Below are 9,492 nucleotides of genomic sequence, written 5' to 3' on the forward strand. Positions count from 1 at the left end.
CTGTGTCAAAAAAATTTACCCGTATTTAATAATTATATTATGTTTTATTTATTATACAGCGGATTGACAAAACGAGAAGAAAGCCATGCATAGATGGACAAATGAATAAATTTTTGTATATACATATGTACCAATATATAACTTTTTTTTTCTAACACGTGCCAAACTAGTCATAATTAGTTACGGTTATAATCAATAAAAATATCCAGAGTCATTTGCTCAAAAGCTAGAAAAATCGAAAGAAATAATAGCAAAAAAAAGCGTTTTGCAGCAAAACATCCAATAGTTGTGTAGCAAACATGAGCACCTCTACCACAACACAATCAAAGTAATCGTTTGTGGATCATTTTCGCTATCCGGCAACAAGGCAACAAGTTAAAAAAAGTTCTTATTAGAAATCCCGAAAAGAACTCGGTGTCCTGGTCGTTTTCGTAAACACATCGTACGACCACTATACAATGCTAAAGAAAAAGCAGGAATACTTTATGTCGTTTTCGTTTTCGCGGTGTACTACACTTTTTCCGTGCTATACTTTGCAGCTTCAAATAAAACATTTTCAGTGTCATTGCATTGGTATGCGTAATAATGGGATAGCTGTCAATTCGTCAATCGCATCCGTCGTTTTGTCTCTTTTCCATTTCATATGTCCATCTCGCAAATGTGCTGAGAAAAAATTTACCTGACACTTTACCACGTGGAACGAAAACCAAAACAAACCAGTTTTGACACATACGTGTGAATGTGTTGGTAACTTTCTACAGCACACTCTGCTTTTTTCGGGTGTCATCAGTGACAGAAAAAGTGTAGGGAGAGACAGAAAAAGGGTAACACGAAAAATCAAATAAAACATTTTCGGTGTCAGAGTGTCATTTGAGTGTCATTTGAGTGTAGTACACCGCGAAAACGAAAACGACATTAGCAACTTTTGTCTCTCGCACTCCCTGCTTGCACTCGTTCACCGTGTGGAACTAAAATCAAGCGTTTTTCACATGCATTATTGATGAACTGACTCCTGCTATCCTGCTCGCAGTTCAAGCATATCACTATATGTCGTACATTTTGTAATGTTCGTTTTTAATGATTTTTCACTACACGATGCACTTTAACTCAATAACTTTTATCACTTCCGTATACAACGCGCACAAGTTCGCCGTTTTTAGAACTTGTTTTATTTATACTAATGGAAAACACTAATAATTTGAAAATAAACTTGGAGCAAGCAGGACTGCGTGCTTATTGCCGTGCAGCCGTGCTCCCATCTGGATGACTATCAATTGAAAAAAATATACCAAAATTGTAACAATTCAAGCGCCATTTCAGGTGCTGAAGAAAATCCCCAGCTAAACAGATGCAAATTGCTCAGGGGTCATCCACAAATTATGTAAGAGATAATGGTGGTGGGGGGTATCCAAATTTCTTACGAATGCTTACAATGGGAGAGGGGGATGCTAGAAATTCTTACGTAAGATTGAAAAATTTAAAATACAAACAAAAACTCGCAAAATTTGCCTTTGTGATACCATTCCGATTCGGAACTTGTACTTCTATTTATTTATATACCTGGATCGAAACCCGTACAGTATCGAAATCCGTACACCTTGATGTTTTTCTTCAGTTTTAGGCATTATAAAAATGAAAATTCTTATGTTAGTTACAGGTACATGTCCGTTGAACTGTTAGCCTTTTGTTAAGTTAAATTATGCGCCAGTAGGCCTTGAAATAAAATTATTAAAAATGAAAAATCAATCATGTATCGGTTTCAGTTGTCATTTCGTCGCATAGTTAGAGAATTTACTAAGGAAACGTTGTTCAGATAAAAACGTTTTTCAAGTAGGTAGTAGTAGTAGTTGTTGTAAATGCGTAAACATAAATGGCTGAAGTTTTGACAGGCGTCATTTGAAGGATCAAGCTCGACAGAAATGGTACACATTATTAAATACTAATGCCATCTCTTAGAATTTTTAGGTATTTATCAGACTAGGCAGTATAATCGATCAAGATCATCTATGGCAGATTATGCTCGATTATGGTTTCCCAGATAAACTAAAACCAAAAACATCGTATCAAGAAGACTGGCGTCTCTAGATCGATCCCATACAACTGACAAGCGTCAAATCAAACAGCGCACTCCATCTATTAAAGGTGGAAGTTTGCTTTGAAAGTGCTGGTAATTACATTTCTGCGAAGACGCGTATGTGGTGGTCCAGTCTGTGCATTCGGCTTGCATTCGCATCGCCAGCACACACACTAGCATGCGTCAGTTCCACTTTTACTCAAAAGACTGCGCTGCCAAAACTGTCGCTCAATCTCATGCAGTGTTCCCAGTCTTCTTGATATGATGTGTTTGCTAAAACGCTTGGTCAAATCGAGATGGATCGGGTGATGTGCATAGTTCAAGTTTCGGGAACTCCCCCGAGTCCTTTAGAATCTCGAAAAGAGTTACGACAACGTGATAAACTATCGTGCTTACCAATTAACATCGCTTCGAAAGGTGGGTATCGAAACGAATGGCACGATATTCAGGAGGTCTGTTTAGCTTTTTGGCTTCGCCGATGATATTGATATCGTAGCTCGAACCCTTGAAAAGATGACGGATACGTACATAAGGCTGAAGGCTGAAGCCAGGCGGATTAAACTAGCTAAAAGTCTACGCGTCAAAGACTAAGTACATGAAAAGGTTCCAGAGAAGACTGGGTCAACCACCCGCAACGATTTCAGATTAGCGGGGATCAAATCGACGTGGTAGATGAGTGCGTGTACCTGGGCTCACTGGTGACTGCTGACAACGACAGCAGCAAAGAAATTCGTCGACATCAAAAGCAGGAAATCGTACCGCAGGACGCTCCGTTCGAATAAAATTCGCAGTCGCACGAAGTCGACCGTCTATAGAACATTGATCATACTGGTAGTTTTCTACGGCCACGAAACATGGACTACAGACAAACAGACGCACCACTCGACGACGATTTCGTCGTCTAGAAAAATAACGGCATTCAAATACCACTGGTGTCGCTATAAACAAGCATGCACACTAAGTTGTCCCGAAAAAAAATCAATGTTGAAAAAGTCAAGTCGACTTTCCAAAAAATTGTTTTCAAGTTGCCCAAACGTGATTTATGAAAAAATGACTTTTTCAAGCTACGAAACCACTTTGTTGCACTTTTTTCAAATCTGTTCGATTTTTACATTCTTCCATATATTTTTTTGTCGGGTTGTTTTTAATTTTTTGCATGATTTAGTTTAGCATCGCATTTAATTGTTTGACTCACAGAGCCCATTGAACGTCACAAAAAAACGAATTTTTCTCATAATTTTCAGATAAAACCCTCCAAAACACATAAAAAAAATTTGATCAAGAACTGAAATTTTTACTGTAAAGCGGGATTCAAGACAAAAATTTGCATGAAAAAAAACCTTGATATCATATCGGGGGGCTGAGATATTGGCGTTTTTACATGTGATGGAAAACTATACATTTTCTCAAAAATGCTACTGAAGCTCAATATCTCTATTGCACAGTGTTTTATTTTGCCGTTTGTGCGAATAATTTCCTAAATAGTAATTCAAATGTTGATTATAGCCATAAGGTATGTTCGGAGAAGTTTCAAGATATTTCAAAATGCATCTTTTAATGTAGAAAGATGGGCGATCAATCCACCAATGAGTGAGATAAAAAATTTACTTTTTTATTAGAATAAGATAGACGCAAGGTGTCTTCGACAAAGTTTTAGGTTATCTTAAAACAAAAAACTTTGCCGAAGACATTATATTTCTATATCTTACATATTACAAGCAACATTGAGTTTTCTTTTAGAGGGCACTAAAAATCACAATTGTCGCTCTAACTTTTTTCGCATATTTACCCGAATTTGAAACCTTCTACTAAGTTATCAGTCATCCAATGTTTTCTAAACATTGTTATTTTTCATCTCCCAAAATAAAACAGTTATTTACCATATTTGTTACAGTGCATAGTTTTCTATCACATATAAAAATTCCAATATCTCAGCACCCCGAAAGATATCAAGAATCTTTTTTCACGTAAATTTCCGTCATAAAGCCTGCTTTGCAATGAAAGTTTCAATTGTTGATCAATTTTTTTTATTTGTGTTTTGAAGGATTTTATCTAGAAATTATTTTAAAAATTAATTTTTCTGTGATGTTTAAAAACTGAATGCAATGCTGAACTGAACCTTGCAAAATATTCAAAAACAACCCCACAAAAATAAAAAAATATATGGAAAATTAAGGAATCGAACAGAATTGAAAAGAGTGCAAAAGAGTGGGTTTGTAGCTTAAAAAAGTCTTATTTTTATAAATCACTTTTGGGCAACCTGGAAACAATCTTGATTAAAAATGCTATAAATAACATAATCTCTCAATTTAGGACTGAGCACCTTGACTTTTTCAGCATCGATTTATTTTGGGACACCCTAATGCACACCCATTAGCAATGATAAAAACCACCCCTATGACATCGCGCCAGGTTTCAAGGGCAAACATTTCAGCGTAAGTGTAAACGAGATAGCATATCACCGTCACTTCTTATACACTTTTATCTGACAGCTGGCAGCGGTCACAAATGAGATTGAGCCCAGGACATGAGTTTATTGCAGCTAGCTGGCATCCCGCCATGTTTCGAGGACTAACATCGCAGCGTGTGTGTAAACGAGATAGCATATCACCGCAACTTTTCATACGCATAACATAGCATCTGTCAATAGGGCCCGCAAATTGCGGATCCGCAGTGATGTTAGCTCCTAACGGAGCAAAGCAAATAAGATAGAGATGCCAGCTAGCTTATTGTCATTCACTGTTATTCGGTATAAAAATGTCAATAGCTCGATAAAAACCGCCAGTAACACCGTTGGTGTCGCCATAAACTAAGATAAGAACCGATGTATAAGTGTAATGAATCAAACAAGTACGAAGATTTTTCTTCGAAGAGGCACGTTTGTTTGTCTTAGCTTAGATCATGTTCACGGAAAACCAACGTGTCCCTGAGATTTTCGAACGAAAGGTGCTGCGCAGGGTTGCCACATTTAAATCTGTTTTTTCCCTTGAAAAAATCCGAGCATCTGTATCTGGAACAAAAATATCTGTAAAAAAAATCTGTATTGTTTAAACATAAAGAACTTTTTATTTTTTAAGTTTTTATGGTACATACACAAAATTTTTAGCTTAAAACGTGTGAGGAGTTGAAAATATGTTCAATTTGCTTAATATTTAATGAAATGAAATTTGGAGTGTTTATAAAAATTAATGTCAATTTCGAAAAATCTGTAAATCTGTACTTTTCGACGAAAATCTGTATATCTGTATATACAGATTCTGTACCGTTACTTCGGCCAAAAATCTGTAGAATACAGATTAATCTGTACATGTGGCATCCCTGGCTGCGTACCATCTGTGTTGGAGTGGAGGATGGAAGTTGGATCTTGGCGAAGGCGGATAAAACACGAATTTCATCAGCTGCTGGTCATCGTCCAAACAGCGAAAATCGGGAGACTGGTGGCTTGGGGTTTTCGTAAAGATGTCGGACTTATAACAAGGCGACAAGGCGTGCGACGAGCATGGTGGCTCGATCAAAAGGAAGACGACACATGGGGCCTCCAGTTCGATCAAATCTGATAGAATTTTAATGGAGTTAGAGGTCCATTTGTCGATAATATCTCGCTAAACATGTGAAAAGGGCCCATGTGCCATATGTAAACAAGCCACAATTTCACGTTTTTCAATGAATACAAGCTTTATTTACCCGTACAAATAAGATTGTTTGATTAAGAGTAAATTCTTTTATTAATAAATCTTATTGGTAAACGCAGATTTCGCTTGTATTATTCAAAAAACGAGAAAATTTAGCTTGTTTACATATGGCACATGGGCCCTTTTCACATGTTTGGCGAGATATATAAAATTGGCGTGGGCATTCAAGGATTAACTTTATATAGACGTATTGTAACTAGACATGACCCAAATTGGCCCCTAGATAGTTATTGGGGGCCGTTCCTAAACCACGTGGTCATAAAGAGGGGGACGGGGGGGTTTGTCAAAAGACCACGAAAGACCACGCACGGGGGTGGGAGGTTAACGAAATGACCAAACGAAAGCCAAAAGACCACGAAAAACCACGGAGGGGTACGGGGGGTATAAAAAGTGATTTAAATATGACCACGTGGTTTAGGAACGGCCCCTTGCATGTTCGAATCCTGACAGCGGAATGTTAGAGCTAGGCGCTGCTTTGCACTCACACAATCACATTTATATAAAAACCATAGTGTATTATTGGTACACTATATTCAGAAAATTGTGTGATCTTGCACATGGACAGTAAGTTAGCATAAATTGGGATGTAAATGTTTACTTAATCTGTGAACAAGTAATAATTAAAAAAAATTCAAAATCTCTTTGAAACTTGAACAATGACTAAATATTATGTTTCTTGTTATATTGAACTCACCAGAGAGATGTTTTACTTCTCGATTTGATTTTGAAGATTTGAAACGATTTGACACAAAACCTTAATGGACAAAATAATACTGTCACTTAATTTGTTTACTATTATTGATTGCTAAAAATTGCAAAATAAAATACCGTCACACAGCAATGTTTGCAACAAAGGACGTAGCACACTATTCCTTTTTTAATAGTGCAGGGAACGGGAATTATTATAAACTAAGCGTTTAAATTATTATGATTATTATCACTCACATGCGAATACTTGTTAATTATCTCTGAAAGCTTCCAACTGCGCCAATTTCATACTTACATATTTCAAAAATTAACCCCTTCTTTGTTAACCAACACTGTTCACAGTTAATATAAACCAATGTAGAACACTATCAAGCCGCTAATTCAATCCTTAAAAAATACTTATCACTTGTCATTTTTGTTCGAAGCCGTACAAATCCTATGATCTTGGATGATTACTGTGTAACCAGTTTGTGCTTTTTTCGTAGTTTAGCGTTCGATTAGAGTCCAGTCCAGTCCAGAGTACAAGCCATTAATGTTATTGGAAGCTTGACCAACAAACATCAAGTAAATTAGGTCAGTCATTAACCAGAAAATAAGCGACGCGATTTTACTATATCTTAGATTTGATGTCAGTTTGTTTTTGTACATGAGAGTGAACATATGTTTGCGTCTGTTTCTTGTTGCTGTTTCGAAAAGAATACTATCGTAGAAATAGTTTTGTTACACCAAAGCCTCAATTACGAGCTCTTAAATATTTTAATGCTGGAAGATAAATCAGTTTATGTTGCCGTATCCTGAAATGAGACGGTGGCTTATCTCTATATTTGTGTTTTATCTTTTTACCCGAAGAAAGGCTGTATTTTTGCCTACAAATAACCTTTCAACATAGAACAATATAAACTAAACGACTTATTCCTAAAAGCTGAGCGAAGCAAACGTATTTATTAGTATATATCTTTGCACTGCATTACTTCTCCAGAATGCTTCATCGCACTCGTTCCATCACGAGATTTTCGATCATTGTCACTTCTGCGTCGGGTCCATCCTCACTTCCGATGTCCAAACTAGCAAATTGTGGGCCTCTTATGCCTCTTTACGTTACGACAAACGGATGTAACATCATGGTGGTGCCGATGGCTCACTCTGATAAGAGAATGGTCATGAATTCGAATATTAGTAGAATTTAACCGTTTGGTGTCAGAGGAATTCTCAGGCTCCCCCTCATCTCTCCACTTTGACTTTTCCCACACGCGCAATTCCAAAGAAAAAGTTCACTCACAAACAGTTATCATGCTTGGCAGAAGTAATTACCGAGGCTCGACAAAGAACAGTAACAAGGTTAGCTAGAGAAAAGATAAAAAGTATAAAAATCCGTCACTTATCACGATGACAATATACCTTCCTTTCCGTCGCAGTTATTAAAGATGCAGAGGTGAACTCGGTAATCAACGATTGTAACACTTCTTTCTCTTTTTTCCCTAATCGACCATAAGGACGTGTGTATGTTTTATTTAAATCATATCTGCACTAAATCCGCTAAATAAATTCCTATGCTCGTCTTAAATTTATTGGTCAAATTATGAATAGCGACAGATCCGTTTTCCAGAGTTTACTCCAAGACCAAGTTTTGGATCACTTTTGAGACTCTTTGAGTCCTCCAAACTGCAACATTTCGATTGGGAACTTGACCTTCTGTTTATTTATACACAGACTTTGTAGCCAACAGTCAACAGTCTCTTCCGAGACGAAACTCGAATCTACGACGGCGAGCTTGTTAGGCCAGCGTCGTTCTTCGAGATCAACTGGAGGAATTAGTTGGGCAGGGCACCAATAATTTGTCAAAAGAACAAATCATACTCTAAATCCACCAAAATTTTGACAAATATTACTATAACTCTGTAGAGAGATATGATCAGGTCGGTAATGAAATGCTGAAAATACCTAGTACCGAAAAAATACATGACGAGCATTCGTAGGATCGAAACATTGCTGAATTCATAAAATTCTTCGAGCCAATCTTTTTCTCGCCCCAAACAGTAATCGTGTACACTGCTCTGATGATCAGTTGTCACAATTAAACCTTGCATTAACGCTGAACAATTTATAGTTATATAATACTGCCCATAATTCAAAAATTGGCTAACATGCCATTTTTACCAAAATCGAGAAAACAGTTTATCGTGATGGTACATACCCTAAACGAGGTCCCTACGAAAGCCGATTGTCAAAAAATGCATTTGGGAAGGCAGCAACTGTGAAACAATTTTGGCTAATATCCAAAATAATTGAGAAGTTGGCCAATATCCAATATGTTTCAACCTGTGGCATGTTCACGAACCAGTGTATTATTATTGTAGGCTGTGTTTCGTCTAACTTTCGAAAGTGTGTTGTAGCCTGGTGGTTACTGGCGACAGGTAAGCGATCGTAAGGCCCTTGCATCAAATTTGACTTTTTCACGAGTGATATTTGATGCTACAAGAATTTATTTTTTGCGCTGCGAAACCCAATGATCAAAACGTGTGACTGTTTCCTTCTGTCGTAAATCTTTTTACATTTGAAAAAATGCTATTTCGCTCTTTGATTAGAAGTAATATTAATAAAGAGAAGATTCAGATTTCTTTTTGGATTTGATGAGAAAAAATAGGAAAGTGGATTGTGAGATTATTATGAATTAATGATATGTTTGTTACATTGTTGCACGTAACAATTGTCTCGTCGTCCTTTTCATCCTCACTTGTGCTTTCATGTTGTTTTATTAAATTTAAAACCATTTTTATCACCAACGAGCACGATATAATTCACATCGTATGGATATTAGCCAAATTGCACACCGGTTTGTCAACTGACCTATCGTTTATAAATGAAAAAACGATTACTGCGTTGAAAATACGTGGCGGATGGAATTTTCCTGCAGATTTCTCTGTTTCAACTCAACGGCAAGGTTCCAGCATTTATAAAGGGCGATATACTAAATAAAAAAAGTTGTCATGAACAGTAAAAATATGTTGTACCGACAAA

Source organism: Wyeomyia smithii, chromosome 1 (genome assembly GCF_029784165.1).
Source record: "Wyeomyia smithii strain HCP4-BCI-WySm-NY-G18 chromosome 1, ASM2978416v1, whole genome shotgun sequence".
Taxonomy (NCBI): domain Eukaryota; kingdom Metazoa; phylum Arthropoda; class Insecta; order Diptera; family Culicidae; genus Wyeomyia; species Wyeomyia smithii.